The following is a 27,799-nucleotide window of genomic DNA, read 5'->3' as shown; positions in this document are numbered from 1 at the left end:
GTTAGCACTTTTATGAGTTCATCAGTTTTTCATTAGAGTTCTGAAAATGCTTATTCATTCAGTTCAGCAGTACAGTCAGTTACCAGAAACCTGTACTTGTCAGAGTCTTTTCCATGAATTTCTTGAAGATGGAACCCTTTTATAGGAACATATTTGCAAAATCATCAGAGTACACCCAGAACTGTCTGTAAATGACAAAAGACTTAAAAATGACCACGGTTAAAGATTTGATGAAAGTTCATAATAATGCAGTTGAAAAGAAAATTAATTATTTCTGAGATATACATTTTAAAGTAATAACTAGGATTATTACTTATAACACGGTACTAAATAAATTTTAAAACTATAAAATATCTACTTCTTGAATACTACCTTTGCAAATTATTTCATCATCAACATTATCAAACATCAATTTTACCCAGGCAATAAAAGCACTAAGTGCATTAGATGCATTATCTTATATAATTCTTCAAATAATTCCATGAAAGAGGTATTATTATTATCCTCATCTTATAGTTGAGAAGGCTGAGATTTGGAAAGCTAGCATTATGACTGCAGATACTTACTGTTATATATGGAGCCAAACTGCTAGACCCAAAATTATGGGTTCTAACCTGAAGAAGGACCATGTCTCTGAGGTCCCTGAATATTTTATGTAAAATAGGCTACTTCTCATTTGTCATACCACCAACCTATTTTCCTTCTATAAAGAAAATCTGCATTTCAAAATTTTCATTTATTTGTTAACTCACTTATTTTCTGTCTACCCTAAGGAACATGACTACAACAACCTTTTTCACCAATATATCCGATGCTAACCTAATTCCTGTCACACCATTGGCACTCAGTAATATTTAATGGAAGGAAGGAAGAAGGGAAGGAAGAACTATCAAGGCAAATATCACACTAGACAAAGTTCAGCAGGCAAGGAAGACCTTTAATTCAAGGCTATTGTGATATGGAAGAGAGCCCAGAACTCAGTGTGAGCTCAGCTCCACAGAAACAAAACAAAGGGCTGGATAGGTTTAAGACCTAGGATGGGGGAATCATAGGCCATATGTGTTTCCTGATTGTTGTTACCTAAGGGAAAAGTAAACTTTCTCTCATCTTCATGACAGGAGGTGGTTTTGCATCTTGGAGTAAGGTGCCCACTGAATTTAGGCTCTACCCTCTTACAGAAACTGGCAGATAGGGGCATGACCTTTCCTGATGAATGCATTTCAAAGGAATGGTTTCCAGGTCCTTGAGAAAGACATTCCTGTGTTATAAAACTGGAAAAAGGCCTTAGAAAAAATTACATTTAAAGGGGCAGAGACTTACTTCACCCTGTATGACACTCTCTAGGTGCATCCATGTCTCTATAAATGACCCAATTTCATTCCTTTTTATGGCTGAATAATATTCCATTGTATATATGTACCACATTTTCTTATTACATCTGTACTTCATACAGAGTGAAGTCAGAAAGAGAAAAACAAATATCGTATATTAATGCATATATATATATATATATATATATATATATGGAATCTAGAAAAATGGTATAGATGACTTCCTTTGCAAAGCAGAAATAGAGACATAGCCATAGAGAACAAATGTATGGATACCAAGGGGGAAAGGGGTGGGGTGGGAGGAATTGGGAGATTGGGATTGACACATATACACTATTGATACTTTGTGTAAAATAGACAACTGATGGGAACATACTGTATAGCACAAGGAACTCTACTTAATGCACTGTGGTGTCCTAAATGGGAGCGAAACCCAAAAGGGAGGGGATATATGTATATGTATGGCTGATTCATTTTGCTCTGCAGTAGAAGCTAACACAACATTGTAAAGCAACTATACTCCAATAAAAATTAACTTAAAAAAATAAAGAAGCAGAGAACTCATCTACAATTACAGGTTTTCTAAAGTAAAGGCACTAAGAAAATGAAGATCAGGGACCAAGAGTCAGGAAGAAACATGTCTAAATTTTAGTCAAGATGAGGGGAACTTTCAAGTCTTCTTGGTCAGAAGGAAGGAAGAAGGAAAGGAAAAAAGGAGGGAAGAAAGACAATGTGGTGGTCATGAAATTATGCTGCTCAGACCTCCTTTCAAGAGAACCTGCCTCAAAGGAGGTGGTTGGCTGACAGACTCCAACTGCTATACCTTCGGATCTGCTTGCAACGTTCTCACAGAGGCCAAGCTCTCCTGGCTGCTCCCCGCCAATGAGTAAGGCAGCGGTATGTGAGCTGGGCTACCTTACCCAATATGGAACTTCTCTAATGGGAAGATTTTGCTCTGGGGTCTCCATAAGCCTGGCCAAAATGTTCCGAGAGTCTTGTTACAGTCTGAGGCTCCTCTCACCCACTCCTCCTTCTTTCCCTCTCCCCTGCTGCAGCTAAGTCTGAAGGTTTCCCTACTAATTCTGCTCCTTTTCCACTTTATTCTTCACAGATGTTTTTCCTATTATTCTTGCACATCTAATTTTGTCTTCTCAGAAGATCCAAACTGACATTGAGGGAAAGTAATACAGGCTGGAGGGAAGGGACAGGAAGGAAAAGGGGGAGAAAACAACAGAAGGCAAAGGCAAAAGGGGACAATGAGAAAGAAAAACTGGGAAAATTTGCGAGAGAGAAAAAGAGAAACAGAGACAGAATGCAAATGAGACCACATGTACTGCACACACTCCAATCTTGGTTGCAGTGCTAGAACCTGAAGGTTGAATTTTTGCTCTTACCATGACTGTCACTGCTAGCAGAGATGCTTTAAAGAAAGCAAACACCAGACATAGGAGGACTTTTTGCTTTCTGGGTAATGGTCGGCCAGATGTCTCTTTATGGCAGTCATGGGGATGTAAAATTTGACACAGTGGGAAGCTCACCTGTACTAAAAGAAATGGCTACTCTTACGGCCCCTCCAGGATGGCCCAACTTAATGCTACGAAAAGGGACCCTGCAAAGTATCGCTATACTTCAAAATCCTGCTCCCACAACTATGTTTTTGGCTTTGAAAGAGGATAAAAGTTTCCATCTCCCAGTGTAAGTTTCATCTCACTTTTCAACCCAGTAATGGGCAGTTGGAAATATAAATTTCCTTCATGGGAAGGCCTCATCTGCAATAGGTGTGAACTGACCCACCTGGCCTAAACCAGTGCATTAAAAGTGTGTGTTGACCAAAGGATGGTTAATATAAGGCCATGGACAGGACACCAGCACTGCAGGTCAGGAAGCCCATGCAAGGCCTGTATGTTTCTTTTACAATTTTTTCTGCAGTAGGAGACACAAAGAACATCAGGCATACACATCCTTCCTGGGGAGACAGCCACACAATCACAATGTGAGCTGATCGTTACATAAAAAGACAAATCTCCAAAGTACAAAGAATGGTTTTCACGGCGAATTCAGTCAAAATCAATATTTGGAAGAAATAAGTAATATTTTATCTATTGCTGCAAACACAATCTGCTAAAGGGTCACCCGATTTACACTATTTTACTGCTTTAATTACAGCAGGTCACTTTTCTCACTCTTTTTTTTTTTTTTTTTTATGAAAATGAGAGCCTACCTGGCAAACCAGATTCAGCCTTGCTCCAGCTCTTGCTTGTCTCCCAAATCTTTGTGATTCTCCAAGCAGCCTATTTTATTTTTAATAGCTCCCAGTAGCGGAGAGGGTGTCAGACCCAGTCAGTGTCTGGTAGGAGAGGGTCTCAGTCAGCACCTAGATTCAGGTGGATTGGAAGTCAGACCCTCAGGCAGCAGCTGGTAAAGAATGCAAACATACACAGCCTTGTGGGACGCAAGTGTAATAAGCCCTGCCGGCCAGGTGATCTGGAGGGAGAGGTGAGGTGTTCCCTGGCCGGCAGTTGTTAAAAATCAGGGCTCCAGCTGAGCGTACAGACTCTTTACCGGGAGACCGGCGCGCGAGCGGAGAGAGAGAGCAAAGATGGCGGCCGCAGCCTGGCTTCCCCCAGAGCGACCGGAAGCCTCTCACCCCCGCCGAACCGGAAGTCCGCCCCCTTGGGCTAAGTTCAAGGCCCAGCAAGCGGGCCTGTTTGACGCGAAGGCTGGGGGAGTTGCAGTCGCCGTCTGCAGGGTGCCCGGGAGTAGTGGCCCGCCAGGGGCTCTCTCTCCAATTGTTACCCTCCCGTGGGATCCAGGAACACGGGCCAGGAGAGCCAGGGGCGTCCCCTCGGTGGCAGCCGCAAACCCCGGAGTGCTGAATTCCCCTGCGGGAGACGCTGGCGCTCCCGGTGGCAGAGAGCTGAAGATGGTGTTCGCTGGCTGCCGCGAGGCAGAGGGGGAGAGCGACGAGGGCACCTGCCAAAAAAGGAAAAAGAAAAGAAGGGGGGGGGAAAGGAAGAAAAGGCAAAAAGGGAGAAAAAGACGGCACCCTCCGGCTTTCGCAAGGCCGAGGGAGAGCAGGAAGATGGTGCCCACCAGCCTCCAAACCTGGACAGCGTCCCAGCAGACCCCTCCCCCTCAGACCAGTACTTTAAAATTAGCAAATGAACCACTTTCACGGAAAATCTGGGTGCTTTGCAAAGAGCTGCTTCCGTGGAGGCCCTGAGGCAGGTGAGTCCTCTGCGGGCCCCGTAAGGGGCATTTCTAGTTCACCACAGCCCAGGGGTCGCAGGCACAAGTCTTTTTGGTCTTTACAGCCGTATGTTTTGGGGGCTTGGCTCTCAGGTGCTGGTCTTAAAAGTTGGGGTGCCCAATGTGGGGTACGAATCCGCTCCTCAGGGAGAAGCTCCAGCTTTTGAGTTCCCTAAGGATTGTGGGTCTCAGGGCTGGGGTGAGGTTTCTGGCGAGACTGTGTCTCAGCCTCTCCTACCCTCTTTGGTGTGGTTTCCCCTTCATTTGCCTGATGTGAAGGGGTCCCTCTACCAATTTTTAGGTTTTATTCAGAGGAGATTTTCCATATACAGCTGTACACTCCCTGTGTCCCTGGAAGGAGGTGAGTTCAGGATCTTCCTTTGTCGCCATCTTGAATCCTTTTTTTTTTTTTTTTTTTTTTAAAGTTTATTTTGAAGATCATGTTTAAAAAAAAGTTAAAAATAATCCGGGCGGGCAGAGACTGCGGGTGGCAGAGGGGGGAAGCTTTGGAGCCACGGAAGAGAGCGCAGCCACAGGGGTGCGGAGGGCAAAGCGGAGAGATTCCTGCACAGAGGCTCGGCAACGAGCAGCACTCACCAGCCCGAGAGGCTTGTCTGCTCCCCGGCCGGGGCGGGCGGGGCTGGGAACTGAGGCTTGGGCTTCGGTCGGATCGCAGGGAGAGGACTGGGGTTGTCGGCGTGAACACAGCCTGAAGGGGTTAGTGCACCACAGCTAGCCGGGAGGGAGTCCGGGAAAAAGTCTGCAGCTGCCGAAGAGGCAAGAGACTTTTTCTTCCCTCTTTGTTTCCTGGTGCGCGAGGAGAGGGGATTCAGAGCGCCGCCTAAACGAACTCCAGAGACGGGCGCGAGCCGCGGCTAACAGCGCGGATCCCACAGCAACAGGGGCGCAGAGGGAAAAACGGAGAGATTCCTGCACAGAGGCTCGGCGCCGAGCAGCGCTCACCAGCCCGAGAGGCTTGTCTGCTCACCCACCGGGGCGGGCAGGGCTGGGAGCTGAGGCTCAGCTTCGGTCGGATCGCAGGGAGAGGACTGGGGCTGGCGGCGTGAACACAGCCTGAAGGGGTTAGCGCACCCCAGCTGGCTGGTAGGGAGTCCGGGAAAAAGTCTGCAGCTGCCGAAGAGGCAAGAGACTTTTTCTTGCCTCTTTGTTTCACGGCGCGCAGGGAGAGGGGATTCAGAGCGCCGCCTAAACAAGTTCCACAGACTGGCGCGAGCCCCAGAGACGGGCGTGAGATGCTGGGGCTGCTGCTGCCGCCTCCAAAAAGCCTGTGTGTGAGCACAGGTCACTCTCCACACCGCCCCTCCCGGGAGCCTGTGCAGCCCGCCACCGCCAGGCTCCCGTGATCCGGGGACAAGTTCCCCGGGAGAACACACTGCGCGCCTCAGGCTGCTGCAACGTCACGCTGGCCTCTGAGGCCGCAGGCTCGCCCCGCCTCCTCTGTACCCCTCCCTCCCCGCGGCCTGGGTGAGCCAGAGCCCCTGAAGCAGCTGCTCCTTTAACCCCGTCCTGTCTGGGCGGGGAACAGACGCCCTCAGGTGACCTACACGCAGAGGCGGGTCCAAATCCAAAGCTGATCCCCAGGAGCTGTTCGAACAGAGAAGAGAAGGGGAAATCTCTCCCAGCAGCCTCAGAAGCAGCGGATTAAAACTCCACAAACAACTTGATGTGCCTGCATCTGTTGAATACCTGCATAGACAACGAATCATCCCAAATTCAGGAGGTGCACTTTCGGAGCAGGATATATTAATTTTTCCCCTTTTCCTTTTTTTTGTGAGTGTATATGTATATGCTTCTGGGTGAGATTTTGTCTGTATAGCTCTGCTTTATAATAGCTTTATTTTACTTCACTATATTATAGCCTCTTTCTTTCTTTCTTTCTATTTTTTCCTCCCTTTTACTCTGAGCCGTGTGGACGAAAGGCTCTTGGTGCTCCAGCCAGGCATCAGGGCCGTGCCTCTGAGGTGGGAGAGCCAACTTCAGGACACTGGTCCACAAGAGACCTCCCAGCTCCACGTAATACCAAACGGCAAAAATCTCTCAGAGATCTCCATCTCAACATCAAGACCCAGCTTCACTCAACGACCAGCAAGCTACAGTGCTGGACACCCTATGCCAAACAACTAGCAAGACAGGAACACAGCCCCATCCATTAGCAGAGAGGCTGCCTAAAATCATAATAAGGCCACAGACACCCCAAAACACACCACCAGACGTGGACGTGCCCACCAGAAAGGCAAGATCCAGCCTCATCCACCAGAACACAGGCACTAGTCCCCTCCACCAGGAAGCCTACACAACCCACTGAACCAACCTTAGCCACTGGGGACAGATACCAAAAACAACGGGAACTACGAACCTGCAGCCTGTGAAAAGGAGACCCCAAACACAGTAAGTAAAGCAAAATGAGAAGACAGAAAAACACACAGCAGATGAAGGAGCAGGGTCAAAACACACCAGACCTAACAAATGAAGAGGAAACAGGCAGTCTACCTCAAAAAGAATTCAGAATAATGATAGTAAAGATGATCCAAAATCTTGGAAATAGAATAGACAAAATGCAAAAAACATTTAACAAGGACGTAGAAGAACTAAAGAGGAACCAAGCAATGATGAAAAACACAATAAATGAAATTAAAAATACTCTAGATGGGATCAATAGCAGAATAAGTGAGGCAGAAGAAAGGATAAGTGACCTCGAAGATAAAATGGTGGAAATAACTACTGCAGAGCAGGATAAAGAAAAAAGAATGAAAAGAACTGAGGACAGTCTCAGAGACCTCTGGGACAACATTAAACGCACCAACATTCGAATTATAGGGGTCCCAGAAGAAGAAGAGTAAAAGAAAGGGACTGAGAAAATATTTGAAGAGATTATAGTTGAAAACTTCCCTAATATGGGAAAGGAAATAGTTAATCAAGTCCTGGAAGCACAGAGAGTCCCATACAGGATAAACCCAAGGAGAAACACGCCAAGACACATATTAATCAAACTGTCAAAAATTAAATATAAGGAAAACATATTAAAGGCAGCAAGGGAAAAAGAGCAAATAACACACAAGGGAATCCCCATAAGGTTAACATCTGATCTTTCAGCAGAAACTCTGCAAGCCAGAAGGGAGTGGCAGGATATACTTAAAGTGATGAAGGAGAAAAAACTACAACCAAGATTACCCTACCCAGTAAGGATCTCATTCAGATGTGATGGAGAAATTAAAACCTTTACAGACAAGCAAAAGCTGAGAGAGTTCAGCACCACCAAACCAGCTTTACAACAAATGCTAAGGGAACTTCTCTAGGCAAGAAACACAAGAGAAGGAAAACACCTACAATAACAAACCCAAAACATTTAAGAAAATGGGAATAGGAACATACATATCGATAATTACCTTGAATGTAAATGGATTAAATGCTCCCACCAAAAGACACAGGCTGGCTGAATGGATACAAAAACAAGACCCATATATATGCTGTCTACAAGAGACCCACTTCAGACCTAGAGACACATATAGACTGAAAGTGAGGGGATGGAAAAAGATATTCCATGCAAATGGAAATCAAAAGAAAGCTCGAGTAGCAATTCTCATATCAGACAAAATAGACTTTAAAATAAAGACTATTACAAGAGACCCAGAAGGACACTAAATAATGATCAAGGGATCGATCCAAGAGGAAGCTATAACAATTGTAAATATTTATGCACCCAACATAGGAGCGCCTCAATACATAAGGCAAATACTAACAGCCATAAAAGGGGAAATCAACAGCAACACGATCATAGTAGGGGACTTTAACACCCCACTTTCACCAATGGACAGATCATCCAAAATGAAAATAAATACGGAAACACAAGCTTTAAATGATACATTAAACAAGACGGACTTAATTGATATTTATAGGACATTCCACCCAAAAACAACAGAATACACATTTTTCTCAAGTGCTCATGGAACATTCTCCAGGATAGATCATATCTTGGGTCACAAATCAAGCCTTGGTAAATTTTAAAAAATTGAAATCGTATCAAGTATCTTTTCCGACCACAACGCTATGAGACTAGCTATCAATTACAGGAAAAGATCTGTAAAAAATACAAACACATGGAGGCTACACAATACACTGCTTAATAACGAAGTGATCACTGAAGAAATCAAAGGGGAAATCAAAAAATACCTAGAAACAAATGACAATGGAGATACGACGACCCAAAACCTATGGGACGCAGCAAAAGCAGTGCTAAGAGGGAAGTTTATAGCAATACAAGCCTACCTCAAGAAACAGGAAACATCTCGAATAAACAACCTAACCTTGCACCTAAAGCAATTAGAGAAAGAAGAACAAAAAAACCCCAAAGCCAGCAGAAGGAAAGAAATTATAAAGATCAGGTCAGAAATAAATGAAAAAGAAATGAAGGAAACAATAGCAAAAATCAATGAAACTAAAAGCTGGTTCTTTGAGAAGATAAACAAAATTGATAAACCATTAGCCAGACTCATCAAGAGAAAAAGGGAGAAGACTCAAATCAATAGAATTAGAAATGAAAAAGGAGAAGTAACCACTGACACTGCAGAAATACAAACGATCATGAGAGATTACTACAAGCAACTCTATGCCAATAAAATGGACAACCTGGAAGAAATGGACAGATTCTTAGAAATGCACAAACTGCCAAGACTGAACCAGGAAGAAATAGAAAATATGAACAGACCAATCACAAGCACTGAAATTGAAACTGTGATTTAAAACCTTCCAACAAACAAGAGCCCAGGACCAGATGGCTTCACAGGTGAATTCTATCAAACATTTAGAGAAGAGCTAACACCTATCCTTCTCAAACTCTTCCAAAATATTGCAGAGGGAGGAACACTCCCAAACTCATTCTACGAGGCCACCATCACCCTGATACCAAAACCAGACAAAGATGTCACAAAGAAAGAAAACTACAGGCCAATATCACTGATGAACATAGATGCAAGTATCCTCAACAAAATACTAGCAAACAGAATCCAACAGCACATTAAAAGGATCATACACCATGATCAAGTGCATCCCAGGAATGCAAGGATTCTTCAATATACGCAAATCAATCAATGTGATACACCATATTAACAAATTGAAGGAGAAAAACCATATGATCATCTCAATAGATGCAGAGAAAGCTTTCGACAAAATTCAACACCCATTTATGATAAAAGCCCTGCAGAAAGTAGGCATAGAGGGAACTTTCCTCAACATAATAAAGGCCATATATGACAAACCCACAGCCAACATTGTCCTCAATGGTGAAAAACTGAAACCATTTCCGCTAAGATCAGGAACAAGACAAGGTTGCCCACTCTCACCACTATTATTCAACATAGTTTTGGAAGTGTTAGCCACAGCAATCAGAGAAGACAAAGAAATAAAAGGAATCCAAATCGGAAAAGAAGAAGTAAAGCTGTCACTATTTGCAGATGACATGATACTATACATAGAGAATCCTAAAGATGCTACCAGAAAACTCCTAGAGCTAATCAATGAATTTGGTAAAGTAGCAGGATACAAAATTAATGCACAGAAATCTCTTGCATTTCTATACACTAACGACGAAAAATCTGAAAGTGAAATTAAGCAAACACTCCCGTTTACCATTGCAACAAAAAGAATAAAATATCTAGGAATAAACCTACCTAAGGAGACAAAAGACCTGTATGCAGAAAATTATAAGACACTGATGAAAGAAATTAAAGATGATACAAATAGATGGAGAGATAAACCATGTTCCTGGATTGGAAGAATCAACATTGTGAAAATGACTCTACTACCCAAAGCAATCTACAGATTCAATGCAATCCCTATCAAACTACCACTGGCATTTTTCACAGAACTAGAACAAAAAATTTCACAATTTGTATGGAAACACAAAAGACCCCGAATAGCCAAAGCAATCTTGAGAACGAAAAATGGAGCTGGGGGAATCAGGCTCCCTGACTTCAGACTATATTACAAAGCTACAGTAATCAAGACAGTTTGGTACTGGCACAAAAACAGAAATATAGATCAATGGAATAGGATAGAAAGCCCAGAGATAAACCCACACACATATGGTCACCTTATCTTTGATAAAGGAGGCAAGAATATACAGTGGAGAAAAGACAGCCTCTTCAATAAGTGGTGCTGGGAAAATTGGACAGATACATGTAAAAGTATGAAATTAGAACACTCCCTGACACCATGCACAAAAATAAACTCAAAATGGATTAAAGACCTAAATGTAAGGCCAGACACTATCAAACTCTTAGAGGAAAACATAGGCAGAACACTCTATGACATACATCACAGCAAGATTCTTTTTGACCCAGCTCCCAGAGAAATGGAAATAAGAACACAAATAAACAAATGGCACCTAATGAAACTTAAAAGCTTTTGCACAGCAAAGGAAACCATAAACAAGACCAAAAGACAACCCTCAGAATGGGAGAAAATATTTGCAAATGAAGCAACTGACAAAGGATTAATCTCCAAGATTTGCAAGCAGCTCATGCAGCTCAATAACAAAAAAACGAACAACCCAATCCAAAAATGGGCAGAAGACCTAAAGAGACATTTCTCCAAAGAAGATATACAGATTGCCAACAGACACATGAAAGAATGCTCAACATCATTAATCATTAGAGAAATGCAAATCAAAACTATAATGAGATATCATCTCACACCGGTCAGAATGGCCATCATCAAAAAATCTAGAAACAATAAATGCTGGAGAGGGTGTGGAGGAAAGGGAACACTCTTGCACTGTTGGTGGGAATGTAAATTGATACAGCCACTATGGAGAACAGTATGGAGGTTCCTTAAAAAACTACAAATAGAACTACCATACGACCCAGCAATCCCCCTACTGGGCATATACCCTGAGAAAACCATAGTTCAAAAAGAGTCATGTACCAAAATGTTCATTGCAGCTCTATTTACAATAGCCAGGACATGGAAGCAACCTAAATGTCCATCAACAGATGAATGGATAAAGAAGATGTGGCACATATATACAATGGTATATTACTCAGCCATAAAAAGAAATGAAATGGAGGTATTTGTAATGAGGTGGATGGAGTTAGAGTCTGTCATACAGAGTGAAGTAAGTCAGAAAGAGAAAAACAAATACAGTATGCTAACACATATATACGGAATCTAAGGAAAAAAAAAAAAAACAAAAAAGCCATGAAGAATCTAGTGGCAAGACGGGAATAAAGACACAGACCTACTAGAGAATGGACTTGAGGATATGGGGAGGGGGTGGGGTGAGATGTGACAGGGTAAGAGAGTGTCATGGACATATATACACTACCAAATGTAAAATAGATAGCTAGTGGGAAGCAGCCACATAGCACAGTGAGATCAGCTCGGTGCTTTGTGACCACCTAGATGGGTGGGATGGGGAGGGTGGGAGGGAGGGAGATGCAAGAGGGAAGAGATATGGGAACATATTGTATGTGTATAACTGATTCACTTTGTTATAAAGCAGAAGCTAACACACCATTGTAAGGCAATTATACTTCAATAAAGATGTTTAAAAAAAAATAATAATCCGATAAAATATTGCACGCAATACACAAATTACATAAGTATGGTGATTAAATCAAATACGGGAAATATGTTTTCTTCTGCAATTCTGGAAATAAGTTCTGTTGTCGTGAAGGTTCTTATACTTCCAAAAAAGGGAGGGGGTGGAAAGCATGACAATTAAACCTGCCTCTTAATTATGTAAATATACAGTAGATACCAAATTTTTCTGTTCTCCCCAATAAGTCAGTTTTGATCTTCAGACTATGCCTTGTTTTTTAAAAGATATGATGCTAGAAATTCAGTGGGATTTTGTGGTCTGTCCTTTGCAAGTACAGTAAGTCCCTGTAATAAGATAGGCACAATTGTCTGATCCAAGTAGGCATGAGTTGGCAAAGACTGGAGATCCACTTTCCGTTTTGATGACTCTTCTTAGTTAACCTTATCATTTTCTACTATCCTTCCACTCTCATCTTTTTTTCTCATTTTACCTTGGAAATTGATCTGAGGTGTGAGAGAAAGCATTGGGGTATCACTGCTCTAGAGTATCATGGCTCTGCCTTCATAGACAAACATCGTCATTCATTTTAATCATAGTTTACTCAAAAATCATAGATAGGTAGGTTTCTTTCCTTTTTTTTTTCTTTTTTGAAACTTAAGGGAAGTTTTGATGAATTTTTTCAAAATAAACGTTGCCTTTTTAGAGGTCAAATGATGCCTTCAACCCTAGAGTCAGAACACTGCTAGCAACTTTCCAATAGCATTTCACAGATGCAGAAATACCACTTTAACTGGTATCCTTGATACAAAGAGAACGTCAGAATGGAGCCCCACAGTGAGAAACCAGGATCTGGTGCCATCAACAAACAAACTCAGATGACACATTAAGAAAACCAGAGTATAGCTTAATAAGAAGCAGCAACATCCATCACTGTGCAGGTGGCAAAGCCCTAGATGCTCTTTGCAAGCTAAGAACATAAAACTACAAAGTAGCACAAGCTGAAACCAAGGTAGCTGAAACATAATACTGTGCAAGAAAAGAGAAAATGTTCAGGAGAGAACACTGAACTATCTAGGGAAAAAATAACGAAATGGGAGAATAGGAGATGAAGAATGACGTTTGTAGTGTAACACAAGCATTTGAGACATAAAAGTAAAAATTAAGATTTACTGATGCATTCTACAAATATTTTTTTAGAGCCCACTGTATTCCAAGCACTATTCTAGGCACTTGGGATACCTGCTAACAAAAAGACAGTGAATGAACTCTGCCATCGGGGAGGCAAATCAGGGAGGCAAACAAAGAGGAGGAGAAAGGGATTGTGATCTGCATTCATGAGAGAAGGTCTACACATGCAGAAGAGGTTTTAGGAAACTTTTCCAAAACATTGAAGACTGAAGTGTCCATGCTTCGCCATATATTGTGAGTTTACCAACTTTAAAACAGAGCCCAAGTCCTAGATGATGAAATACTTGAAAACATCTTTAAAGAGTTGTCAAAATGTTTTTTAAATATTTATCCACTTCATGGCCCTTTGAAGTAGGATAAATGAATTGATACTTAGCAAACAAATGTTTTATTAATAACCACTGTAGTTTGGCAAAAGTTATCATGTTGTCATTGTTTCCAGATGGGAGTACTTGCATTCTCTCAAATCCTCTTGTGATCACAAAGTTCTGAGATTAATCTTCCTCTAAGTACCTAGGCATCATCAGCATTAGATATCCAGACTGGATATCTGGACTATTAGATTTAAGATTTATTGCCTGGTGTGAAACTCACAAGCACACACACACACACACACACAGAGTGAACACACACAGGGCAACCCACTTGCAAAATTCTTTCTTAGCCAGGATTACATCTGCATGGGTTTGCTGTATCTTACACTCTCAGTTTCATTTCCCTCATTCCACTTGTAGAGTCATGTCCAAGTGTCTCCTGGCGGATCATGGATAGTCCATCACTCAGAGCAGGAAGATAACAAAGCAGCAATACTTCTAAGGTTGTGTCAGCTTGGAAGGTAATTAAATTTGCTTACTCTAGTTTGCAATAGTTGTTTGAAGAAGTGAAGCTCTGCCACAAATCATTTTGGCAGCTACCATTACCTTGGTCTGTGAAATGGATATTACATAGACTCATATGTCAGTCATTGTAATGCCAGCCTAGGAAAATTTTAAGAGGGGAGATCTGTTTGGGGGGAAAAAAGTGTCCTGCATTGTGCTGTATGCCTGCTGCACTGTTACTGCTGCTGGTTTCCAGTTCTTATATAAGTTTGTTTTCTTTTATCCTTTCTCTCCATCTCATGGTACTGTTTTCACCTAAATTAGACAAATCTGGGTCCTAATTCCAATGTCAAAATATTTTAGCTGTGTTATCCTGGGACAGTGGCCTTACTGCTCTCAGCCTCAATTCTCTCATCTGTAAAATGGGCATCATGATTCTGCCAACCTAGTACAGTGTTATTTTGCTTCGTTTTTTATAAGGATTAACTGATGGAATGCAAATAAATGACTTAGTCACAGTGCATTCAGTCTACCATTCAATAATGGTTTATTTGATATTACCATGTTCAAGACATTGCATAGAGTAAAGGTTTAATAAATGACAGTTATTTTTATTATTATTACTAATGAATATATCATGTTTTGACATATACCAGGAACTATGCTAGGAATGAAAAGGAACCAAAAATGAGCAGAACAGTATCTCTAACTCTCCTTCAAAAGCAGTAGCCATGTTGATATACACACACACACACACACACACACACAAATACACACAAATATCCCTTCTCTAATCATGAACAATATAAGGCAGGAAGAGGTTGAAAATATGCCCAAGTTTCTACAGCAAATAGCAAAGGTTTTGCTAAAAGCCAGCTCAGTGCCATTTCTTTTGGACTTAAGCAAATAAAATGCTCCAAAATATTACAACAAAAAATGTGAACAATTCGAAATAAAATTTCCCGAATGGCTTTTCAAAACCCACACCAGCATTAGGGCTGTGTGAGAGAAATAACCATAGAGGAAAATGTCAATGTAAAAAATGACATGTCTTCTGCAGTCTGATAAACTGTTCATATTACAAACCTAAACTATCCCCAGTGGATTTGTGAGTCATTAAAAATAATAAAATCAATACCTGACCAGTTACCAGATCTGCTCCACAGTCATGTTTGATTCTGCAACCAGACATTTGCCCATAGAAGGAACAGCCCTGTTCTTCATAGTAGAAGAAAAGAAACTGTCAAACCTTACCACTTATGTTCCTTTACTATAATCTGTATCCCTGCAAGTTGTGAAATCACTTTGTATATATTTTGAAGTCATACCCTCATTCCTGTTATCTGGTCCCTGCCCACCTCCACAAAGTTATCATTTTCAGAAAAATATTTCATCTCAATTTCACTTTCATAAAATGGGCATGGTGAGTCACTAATTCAATACATCTACAATATATCCACAGAAGAAAATTTAATCTGTAGAGTTCAGCCAAATCCTTTAGGATAGAAACTTGCCAAAAAGCTGTGGAATTGTTTCTGAGCCAACAACAGACAGCACATAGTTCAACACTGTCAGATGGGGTACATGGTGATTTTTGTTTGCAGATGTAGGGAATGAGGATAGATGTCATCAGGTTTCAGCAGAAGAAGAGCAGACAGAAGTGTAGGAGAAAGGTAGAAGGGACTGATAATAACAATTTACAACAATAATATTGACAGCTGTCATTTATTGCATGCTTATTCATACAGCTGAGAAAACTGTGTCTTCCCCTTTGCCACACAGCAAATAGGTGGTGGAGTTTCGATTCAAACCTAACTCCAAAGCCCAGATTCTTAACCATTGTGCTGTAAATCTCGTGACGCTAAATTTTCTCCTGAAATCGAAATTTGTCTTCTTTTTCTACCCAGCTTGGGCATTCAGTAGCCTAGGGCTGCCCAGGAGTGTACACAGCTACAGATGGGGGTGGAGTGGCAGCAGAGATAGTCTGAGGCAGTAGATCTGTAGCAGAGATCTGCTGCACAGAGCCCACTCCTTCTACACAGACCATGGCTTTGGGGAAACCCATATCCTAAACAATGTGGGTTTAGCTTAAAGTCCCATCAGATAACCAAACATATCCCCAATAGAGGAAGTAAAGTTCAGTTGAATAGGAACTTGCTCCAAATACATTTTGCTTATTCTCTCTCTAATAGCCTCAGTCTTTAGAATGACTTTGCCAGGTATCTGAAATCGACTACATTTCTTATTTCTTATATCGACTACCATTACTTTCTTTAAGTCACAATCCCTATGTTTACCAGCCTTTGTGTTATTTCTTTCCTTTTCTTTTCTTTTCTTTTTTTTCTGCAAGTCAGAAAACTTTCCAGGTCACCTGTTCCTTGGAAATAACTCTAAAGAAATTGTAAAGCTAATTGAACTTCAGCACCTTCTGCCTCAAGAGTGTACTGCTAAAAAAAAAAAGTAAATTTTGACTCCAGACAACTCTAATTCAAATCACCTTTCACTCAGCTGGAAGGAAACTAGAGCATAATGTGTAAACTACATATATTTTTTATTTCATTTATTTTAAAAATGTTTTCTTCTAACTAAAAAAAATAGTTACCTATGTATTAGCATTAAATAGAATTTATTTTGCCTGCGTTTAAAAGTTCCTTCAGGGAGGCTGTAAAGATATGTGTCTCTTTTGTCCTAAACAATTCAGTGAAGTTTGAAGCTGACAGAATTTGGATTGGTTGGGAACATCCATGACCCTCCTTCCTCAGCCAAAGAGAAAAAAAGGCATCTCTGAAAAGAACGATGTTGTGGTCACTGTTCCCTAGGGATGCAGAAACATCACTGAAATGTACATGAAAGGTACATGGCTCATAGGGTCTTCTTTTTTGTCCAAAATTTTCAAAATTAAAGCTTTTCCAAAGATTGAAGTTAACCCAACCAATAAAGAAGATATACATCCTCACTAATAACACTACTAATATGAAAGAAATCTATAAATAGAGACCCATTCTCAGCAGTATTCTCCTTCAAAAATAGGCAAATTCATCTGGCCTTTAGTGGATATGCCTAAATTCTGGAGAATCAGTAATTCAAAGCCATCGGAAGTTTAACTCTAATTTAAACCAACATCTGCCCGATAGAATGTGCTGCTGACTTTCTCAGCTTTCAAAATAATCTCACGAATGCAACAGCCAATATTTTTGAAAATGAATACACAGAACCTTTCCTTCTAAGTTCCTGCTTTCTAACCCATTGGTCCGGTCTAGATTAACCTTTTTTATGCAGAAAAGTGATCAAGAGAAAGCTGAGCTGGAGACAAGCCTGCACACCCCATGAGGTCAAGTCTAGTGATGTGGGACTGTGTGTATAGTCAAAGGGAAAGTTTTCTTTTTTGCAATACAGTAAGTGTGAAAGCTTAGAGAAAAACACACAATAGCTGTATCTATACTTCGGCGAGAATTCTTGGTTGGAAACTGAGAATGCTTGATGTGGAGAGAAATTTTAAGATGTTTGCTAAATATTTAGAATGTATTATAACTACCCAAACCCCACTCCATCTCAGCTTTGGTTTTCTTGGGACACCAAATAGAGATTTAAATGTCTGTTAATAATATTTTTCTGTTAGACTGCTATTTTGATGAATGACACATCTTGCAATATGAACCCCCATTATATTTAGGTTGCAGTGGTAACTTCTAAGGCAATGGTTTCCAACAGTCCCTCCGGCTCCTTCTTCCTCTCTAAAAACACAAAACAATTAGTAACAAGCGCTACCTTTAAATAGAGAATTTACATATGATTACTTCTTTTCTTTTTACATTCAAAGCTTTAATGATTTATTATATAAAGACCTACTGGGAATTGATAGAAAAACTACTGAGTTTTAATAGGTAAATAGAAAAAAATAAGCATTTCATAAAAGAGGAACATTATAAGCAAATATGAAAAATAATTTTTAATATTGAATTTTTTAAATATTTTTTACAGGATATAAGATTGACATACATTGTGTATATGTGTGTGTGTATATATATACACATATATATATGCTTCAGAGAGTTATGCTTGTTTTGATGTTCATCTTCTCAGCATCAGTGGTCCCTTTCCTTTCCACCTTCTCCTCTTGGTTGGACACTAGAGGCTTCTTCCACCAGACCCTCCCCTCTCTGCTCCCCTGTGCCAGGAAGTAAGCACTTGACCCAAGCTGTGATTTTGACTCTTGACTGTAATGACAGAAGGACAGAAGAAATTGCCGCTGTTTATTCAGTAACAATGACTACTGAGTATTTCATGCTTTTAAACCCTGCAGCTGCCAGTCTATCTTCAGCCTCACTTAGAACCCTCTCCCCATATATATCTAACAAATTCTCTTTTCAGTTAAACTAGCCAGAATCTGTTTTTACTGCCTGAATGCAAATTACCATAACTACACCTATATGTTTGAGTTGCATTTTAAAACCCACTTTTCTTCTGAGTCATCGGATTCATTGTGCAAACAGCTTTGACACTGCAATGTCATGAACCGTTGTTCACATATATGTTATCATAGCAAACAGCTAATTAAGATACAGTAGTCATAATAGAGTCATTCTGAAAATGAATAAATACAGTTGGTCGGTGTGTTGGCAACTTCCTCACTGACAGCCTATTCCAGAGTCATAAATTTTGTTTGCTTCATTGAGAACTTTGCCAGGATAGAATCCCTAAAAGATCGAGTGGGCGAAGAGCTACTTAGATGTGCATGCAAGGACATGACCCTAATCTTCTATCTTTTTGCCAAGCAAAGCCTAGTCCACAGACCAGCATCATCACCTTGGCACTTGCTAGAAATGCATACCCTCAGATCCTACTCTTGAACTGCTGACACAGAATCTGCATTTAAAACCATTCCACAGGACATTTGTTTTCACATTAAAGTTTAAACAATTCTATCCTACCTTACACTTTGCATTTATCACTTTATAATTTACTATTTTAGTCTCCACTCTAGCTATAATAACAGACTGCCTCTATATAGGTGCTTTTCAAAGCACTTTAATATCAATTTTATCATTTCATTTTCATAATCTTGGAAGGCACGGGCAGATAATATTGCTTACCATTCTAGAAAGGCAAGAACTGAAGCCTAGAGGAGCTGACTGATAAGGTCACCACGTAGAGTGGTACAGTCAGGATTAGCACACAGGAGTCTTCAATTAAAGAATCAGTGTTGGCTCTGGAGTGATTACCCTGTTCATTAGTCTTCTAAGAAGGAATTATTTCAGCAGTATCTCCTTTAAAAGGTTTGTTCAGCCTCTGCTTACACCCACCAAGGGGTCAGGATCTTATTACTTCAAAAATCAGCTGTTTAACTTGTGGACTGTTTTAACTTTATAAAATGCTCTGATTTGAAATATGCTTCTCATATCTTTGAGTCTAGAAAAAAAGAGAACATTTTAATCTTTTCCCCTTCAAATATTAGAAAAGAAATCTTTCTTTAAGTCTTTTCTTGTCCTGGGCAAATTATTTCAACTATTCCCCAATGACGTATTATCTAATCTCTCATCTTGATCATCTCTATTAAGAACACTCAAGGTATGCAGGGTTCTTATTAAAAAAAGGGAAAATAATCTAATAAGGTCTGACCAGTGTAATGTACAGTACGATAATTACTTCCATTAATCCAGACATTCTCTCTATTTTTTTTTTAAATATATATTTTTTAAATTAATTTATTTATTTTTGGCTGTGTTGGGTCTTCGTTTCTGTGCGAGGGCTTTCTCCAGCTGTGGCAAGCGGGGGCCACTCTTCATCGCGGTGCGCGGGCCTCTCACTATCGCGGCCTCTCTTGTTGCGGAGCACAGGTTCCAGACGCGCAGGCTCAGCAGTTGTGGCTCACGGGCCCAGCCGCTCCGCGGCATGTGGGATCCTCCCAGACCAGGGCTCGAACCCGTGTCCCCTGCATTAGCAGGCAGATTCTCAACCACTGCGCCACCAGGGAAGCCCCCAGACATTCTCTATTATTAAGGCTGCCTAAGGTTCATTCACCCTTGGCAATATTCATATAATATTCTTGTCTTATACTGAGATTGTATCTTCATGTTCATATAAACTTTTCTCTTGTCAGGTTTCCCCCATTCTGTCTCTGAATTAGTATTTTTTATTGTTATTCTTGGTGGTGGTTTAATTTTTGTTCCTGATACAGAGCGTTAATTCTTGTTCAGTGATGTCTTATTTGTTGTAGATCATCATTCCAGATTCAGAAGGCCATTTGAAATCTTGGTTTTACTGTGAAGGTTGGATTATGGGGGCAGATTCTTCCACTCTGAGACAATCAGAGCCAGTCCTTTCCTTGACTCAGCCTCACAGACAAACAGTCCAGGCCCAGATAAATCTCTACAAGTCTGTATAAGATGGGCCATCATCATCCCACTATAACCTATAGCTCTACTAAGAACTGTTGAGGTTTTGAGAGGCCAATTAATCACCCTCCTCTTTGAATTCTAAATCATTTGAGTAATAGATATCAGATTCAGAAAAGCATCAAAATACAAGCTTTATTGCTCACAAAAAATTGGTGACTGTAACGTAAAGCAGAGGCCAATATTAACTTTTGATGTCCATGCCCCTCTCTCCTTCATAGGAAGCTGACCTGTGCTAACACATGGGGGGCTAGAGTAGAGAGAACACATTCAGCCTATAGACAGGTAGCTTGGAAACAGAACCAATAAGAGGCAAGAAGGCGCAGTTAGATTAAACAGAGCCCCTTTCCCTAATCTCAGTCATCAGATCAATCACTCCACCTCCAGTGGGGAGAACCACTAAGGAGGGGAGGTCCAGGAATGTTCTCTCAATATGTTCTCTGCTGGGGTGGGAAATGGAAGTCGCACTCGTCCCAAAATGGAAGGAACAAAATAATGTGTCCCCACTAACAAGAAGCCCTGGAGCAGGGTGTTGATCCTGCCAAGCAGGCTGTTTGCTGTCTCTTGCCTGAGATTTGTTCATTTCTCCCACTAATCCTTTGCAAATACCACTGCTTGATTAGAATCCTTCCCCCCTTCTCCACTAAAACAAATCTCCCTTTGGTGCTGTTTACTTACTGGGACTACATTATTTGAGTCATTGAATGTTGAAACACCTAAAGATCAAATTTGTTTCAAAGGCAGACACATCAGATTTAAATAGCTGCTGCCCATGAGATGGAATAAGGCTCTTAGGTATCCAGTGATCAAGGTCTTTTCATGCGCATGAAACGCGGATTTAAAGGCCCTGTGACTCCCTATTCAGTCTCCCTGGAAGAAATTAACACTCCACCAAAACATCAGTGCAAGTATTAACCAATGTATATACTTAGGGAAAAAAATGTAGGTAAGGATATGTTACTTGAAAATTTTCAGGAATAAAATTCTAGGTGGATGTGTGTTATTGTTATGTGTGTGTTATTGTTATTGTTATGACTAAACTAAACTTTTTAAAAGGATAGGCTTAAAGCAACTTAACTCTGAGTTTTTGTTTTACTTATAATACTTCCCAAAATTGAAAATACAATTTTAGAAGAGGGGTCAGCAAATATTTTTTGTAAAAGGCTTGATAGTGACTATTTAGGCTTTGAGGTTCATTTAGCCCCTGTTGGGACTGCTCAACTCTGCTTTGCTGTTGGAATGTGAAAACAGCCACGGACAATGCACTTTTGAGATTGTATGCTCCTTAAATGACCATCTTCATTAGCTTTTTTCCAGTTTGATTTACCAAACTCTGCCTCTTAAATGTGTTTGAATATTTCTACTAAAGATCTTTTCACCTTCTGGAGGTTTTACATCATTTATGCTTAGCAAAAATTATTTTTTTCAAAAGGCAGAACTTTTTTCTTTTCCCCTGGATTATTAATAAGGTTTAATTATTTTGGACATATGAAACATAATTATATTTACAAACCAAGTTTCTGCTCAGTCCACAGCTGAGTCTGACAGCCTGCACATTTAAACAATAAAGGGAGCATTAGGTGTTTGATAAAGGATTTATTAGATGAAAATTCTTTGGGTAAGTTAGTTCCTAAGGAAGAACCTGGAATTGTGACGCTTTATGCCAAGTAAGAGAACCCTGTAGCTTCTACTCTAGACACTTGTGAAGTATCTGCTTTATATGCTTAGTTTTTATTTTGAGGTGCCTCTTCATTTATAGATAATAAATGAAACAAGTGGGAAGAAAGTTAATAATATATTCATCATTATTAATATGTAAATAATATCAATACATTTATAATTATATTAATGTTTAATACCGTAAACTATATAATACTGTATTATTATTTTCTATTGAATTATATTCGATAATATCAAAATTATCATTTTAATAATGTAATAATTATGAATTATTATTCAAAGACAGGCCTTAGGTCATGTGCACACTCTCTTGGACACATAATATCAATTTAGATCTAATTCTTATAAATAAACTTTTGTTGGAAGATAGAAACCCTAATTTGTATCTGAAGGTAAATGAAAACTATTATTTTAGCTATGGACATTTTCTCGCCACAATCCAATTTTAAATACTGATTTTTTTTTCCTTTTCTCGGTTTTTTTCCCCAAAGAAACACGTACGGAGGAAAGAAATAGTAATGTAGAGTAAGACTAGATTCATCTTTCCATTTCCTTCCAGAGGTTTTATCAAACCGCCCATTAATTGGTGCCCTCTATTGCTTTCAAACAACTATTAATCGTTACTATATTAAGAAACTTATCAGGGTGGTTAAGAATGATTTCCTCTGCAGTTAATGACAACGGCAGGCTACATTAGGTCGGCCAAACATGTTAGCTTTGCAGAAACACGCTACTCACTGGGATACTGTATCTCGTTCACTGTGGGAGAGTGAAAAATGGGAAAGATGCTGAGCCCAAGCAAGCTCTTTGTGGAAAGCGGGACACACAGGAGCTCCAAGCGTGTATGCAGAGAGGTGGTTGTCTTGGTGGCCAGGGGTTTGAAGGACTTCCAAGTGAAGGCTTAAAAGGGTTTCTCAGATTGTAGCCCACATGCAATGTACATCAGAATCACTAAGATTAAGTACTTAAAATGCAGATTCCTGATTCCCACTTCAGAACGACTTAATGAAAATCTCTGGAATTGCAGCCCAGGAATCTGCCCTTGTTGGTAATCATCTCTAGATGAATTTTATGCATATGAAGGTTTGAAAAGCACTGAATCAGTGGTTCATGCTGCAGAATGTTCTACTTTTCATACTCCACTAGAGATTTCAAATAATGACCCATTGGGTCTTAGGAAGGTCTTGTGCTTATTTGAAAGGCGGATTCTCCAAGCCTATTTGCACAAAAGTAGGAATTCTTAATTATATTGGAGTCATTGACCTTGGCAGATCAAGAATCCCCTGAATTATACATAAAGTGTGGTGTGTTTCTGTATTTTTCCGGGGTGAAGATGTTTATCCTTTATCAGATTTTCAAATAGCTCCCTAACTCCCTCCCAAATTTCTGGATCACTGGACTAAAGGGATCAAATGCAACAGATTTATTCTATTGGAGACTTCATTTACCATGGTCAGGACAGCAGGTCATTTGCTTGATGACAAGAAGAATTAGTCCTTAAAATGTTTTGCAGCTTTTTTATCATAAGTTTTTCATTTCATAAATTATCACATGTTTCTGAAGTAAAATACCACACACATTCATCATCAACCTAATATCAGAAGTCTGGATCTGAATGTTCCATCAGTTGAATGCAAAATTCATGTCAAGGATGGGAAATAGCTAAACTTCTGACCACAAATGCACCCTCTATTTCCTATTATCTATCACAGATTTTGCTTGCATAAAAAGGAAGAGGTTTTTGTGACTGAGATCACCTGTAATTTTTACCCTGGCACTATCTCACTGGGAATATTAAAAGTCTCCATTGTTGTGTGGTAGTCTTTGCACAAAGAAGTTATAACAAGAGAAGAAATGAAGCTAAATGAAAGTAAATAAGGATAGAACCTACAAATATTTATAACACTGTGAATCTGGGTTAGTGATAAAAAGCTTTATGTCTGGTTAATAATATTGTGTCAAGAAAGACAGCCTCTTAGACAAAGAAGAAGAGTTCTTTATAATGTGAACTTTACAAAAAGCAAAATCTTTACTTAATATATATAAGCTGAAAGCAAATAAGTATTGCAAAACAGTATTCTCTAACTAGAGTCAGAACTTAAATTTTGACCTATATCAATAATACAAATAATAAATCTAGATAGGAAAGAAGTGCTCAATTCTCTTTGAATACAAGGAGACAAAGAATTTGACTCAAGAAAACTGCCTCAGCAACGTACTCAGTGGTCCTGTGGATCTCTCTTGCTTCAACAGTGTGTGGACAGAACAGACACAGGGACGCCCCTTACTCCAGCCTCCAACCACCCTCCAACCATTTTTCCAGTCACAACCTTCAGAATCAGCCACTCAGCTATCCTCAGTCACCTGGACCAGCCAACACCATTTTTTGAGCTTAACTTCTTATGACCAATCAACCATAAGCTCCCAGATTCGTCAGAATTACTCCACGAAAGTGGAGGCCGCCATCAACCTCCTGGTCAACGTGCATCTTTGGGCCTCCTACACCTACCTCTCTCTAGGCTTCTGTTTCAACCTCAACATTGTGGCTCTGGAGGGCATAGGCCACCTTTTCCGAGAATTGGCCAAGGAGAGGTACGAGGGCACCGAGCATCTCTTGAAAATGCAAAACCAGTGCAGCGGCCATGCCCTCTTCCAGGACGTTCAGAAGCCATCTCAAGATGATGGGGTAAAACCCAGGACACTATGGAAGCCACCATTCTCATGGAGAAGAACTTGAACCAGGCCCTTTTGGATCTGCATGCCCTGGGTCCTACCCTCTCAGACCCCCACCTCTGTGACTTCCTGAAGAGCCACTTCCTAGATTAGGAGGTGAAACTCATCAAGAAGATGGGTGACCAGCTGACCCACCTCTGCAGGCTGGCTGGTCCCCAGGCTGGCCTGGGCGAGTATCTCTTTGAAAGGCTCACCATCAAACATGAGTAGGTGCCTCCAGAGCCCAGCGGCCTTTGAGGAGCCCTCTGGTGACAGGGCTTCTGCCTGAAGCCCCTGTCTGCAGCCACTAGGCAGTTTTTTAAACACTCTGGAGCCCTCTCCCAAGCCTTGGACCAAATGGAAATAATGAAGCTTTTTGCAACAAAAAAAAAGAAAAAAGAAAAGAAAACTGCCTCACAACAAAATCCTGGGCCCATGGACACTGCAGAAATGCCTAAACTCTAATGTTAGTTTTCCACCTGTTTGCCACCTTCTAGCTTATATTCCTACTTGCTAGGAACGCCTGTGACATATAGAGATCACACAATATATACTTCTTCAGTAGGTACATGAATAAAAGGTAATCACTAAAGAAAGTCGAGATTCTCATTATATTAGGGTAAATACATGAACTATATGAAAAAAATCTCAATGGCCTAAGACAGTACACTTTATTCCTCGCTCCTAGAAAGCTCAGTGCATAACAATGGCAAGTCCTGTTCCATGCAGCAATTCAGAGACCAATATAAATTCTGGACTCTTCTTTCCTGGGAGTCCACATCTAGCCAGAAGGAGGAAGAGAGAGAATGGAAAAAAACATGAGAGGCTTGAATGGGCCACTCCTGGACATGGCATACATCACTTACACCTACATTTCATCAGTCAGATATCCATCACATGACCCCACTTAACTACAAAGGAGGCTGGGATGAGTGGGTAGGCTATGTACTCGGGGAGGAGGTGGGGAAGCAGGGGGAATGATGGGGTTAAATTAACAATTAGCTTGTCTCTTCTACACCAGAATTAGGGAAAGCCCTTTCCTAACCTACGTAAGTCATACCTACCAACTTAGAGCCAACTCTGAGTTTACTTACCTACATTATGATCTGTGCAATGGGATTTTTTTTTTCACTAGCTATTATCCTAAGTAGTAAGATCAACCTAGTTGTTATGTTGAGTGAGTGAGTTGCTTACTAGTCTAACAGTACAAGAGGGGCTCTTCTAAGATTTAATTGTTACAACTTACTAAATGTCTCTTGGCGTTTTTAACCACTTAACCAGCAAGCTGTTTATTATTGAATCGTTCTTTAGTATAATTGTCATTATAGTTCTGAAGTTCTTCCTAAAGAGTTCTAGGTTTTCTAATGTAAGCTATCCTAACTCTCCTCTCCTTCCCGTAAGCATTAATCAAGCAATGGATCCTTTTATTCACACTGTTTTGACATGCACGATGTGTGAAAAGCATAGTGAACTAATGGAGTTATCTGTTTCAATCTCACATATTCACCTCTTTGACCCTGTGGGACCATTTCTTAATGAGGCTATCAGCTGTACATACCAATAAGATTGGGATTTATGCAATTACCTCTCAAATCTCAGCTACTCATTAGCAAACTATCTCTTCAGCATTTAAATTAATTAACCATTTAGCTAAGAGAGGCTTCATTGCTTTATCCATTTTTACCTCTTACTTTAATATATCATAATAATATGCCTCATGTGCACTGTTCTGCTGATTTATGAGCAAGGTTTTCCATGTTTAAAAAGAGATGCTAAAATGTATTTTTTTATTAATTGTAAAGTCTTTCCCACCTGCCTCTCACCCCCTTCCTCCCTTCCATTTTTCTACATTTCTCCAGTATATGTTCATTTTTATAGTCAAAAAAGCAGTTAACCCCAAGGCTTGTTAACCTAAAGGTGCATTTCATCCTTCTTACATTCATGTATTTGATAGTATATATGTCAATACTACTCTGAAAAACAAGGGAGGGGAAGGGCTAGCATAGTCTATCATAGAAAAGTGCTGTGCATAGAGAGTGTTTAGTAACTAAAACATCAAAAAAAAAAAAATCTTGCTATTGTAAGGTTTATCTATAGGAATTATCATTACAAGGTATTTTACTTCTAAAATATGCTATTCATGTAACACAGTTTTGAAAATGCTTGGTCTCTTCCACTCCCACTTGCTTTAGTCATTCTCTTTTTTTACTCCTACGTGATATCTAGTTCCTAGGAACATTTTTTTGTTATATCTTTATTGGAGTATAATTGCTTTACAATGGTGTGTTACTTTCTGCTGTACAACAAAGTGAATGAGCTGTATGCATATATATATCCCTACATCCCCTCCCTCTTGAGCCCCCCTCTCACCCTCCCTCTCCCAGCCCTCTAGGTGGTCACAAAGCACCGAGCTGATCTCCCTGTGCTATGCAGCAGCTTCCCACTAGCCATCCATTTCACATTTGGTAGTGTACATATATCAATGCTACTCTCATACATTGTTGGGTCAGAAAAGGATTATAGGATGTTTCCATTGTTCCACAAAACCCATACCTTGACAAATGCCGTATATACAAATGTAAAAAAATTGCTACAGATTACAATGACAACCTCCTTTCTAAGGGCTTTTTAAAAAATTGCAACAGAAGGGAGATTTTTGTCTCTCACCTCTTTTATTTTTTCTCTCCTCGCCCCTGATGAAAGTGGAGTCTTTTAGTACAAAATTGTATTGATGGTATCCTATGAAAGGCATTAAACACTTTCAAATACAAGCTTATCTTGTAGATGCTCCATTCTACAGAATCTACTATTATAGAAGATTGTGATGATTATTGTCTAAAGAGATCCACTGTTGCCATCCTAAGACAA

The 27,799-nt window shown here is 40.2% G+C and overlaps 1 pseudogene; it reads left to right on the top strand.

The window, feature by feature from the left end:
- The first annotated feature begins 4,649 nt into the window (after nucleotides 1-4,649).
- LOC137763504 (ferritin light chain pseudogene) lies at nucleotides 4,650-25,162 on the top strand (annotated as a pseudogene).
- Nucleotides 25,163-27,799: the final 2,637 nt, after the last annotated feature.

The sequence above is a fragment of the Eschrichtius robustus genome, chromosome 4 (genome assembly GCF_028021215.1).
Source record: "Eschrichtius robustus isolate mEscRob2 chromosome 4, mEscRob2.pri, whole genome shotgun sequence".
In the NCBI taxonomy this organism is placed as follows: Eukaryota; Metazoa; Chordata; class Mammalia; order Artiodactyla; family Eschrichtiidae; genus Eschrichtius; species Eschrichtius robustus.
Note: the sequence above shows the minus strand (reverse complement) of the source record. Positions and strands in the feature narration are given on the sequence as shown.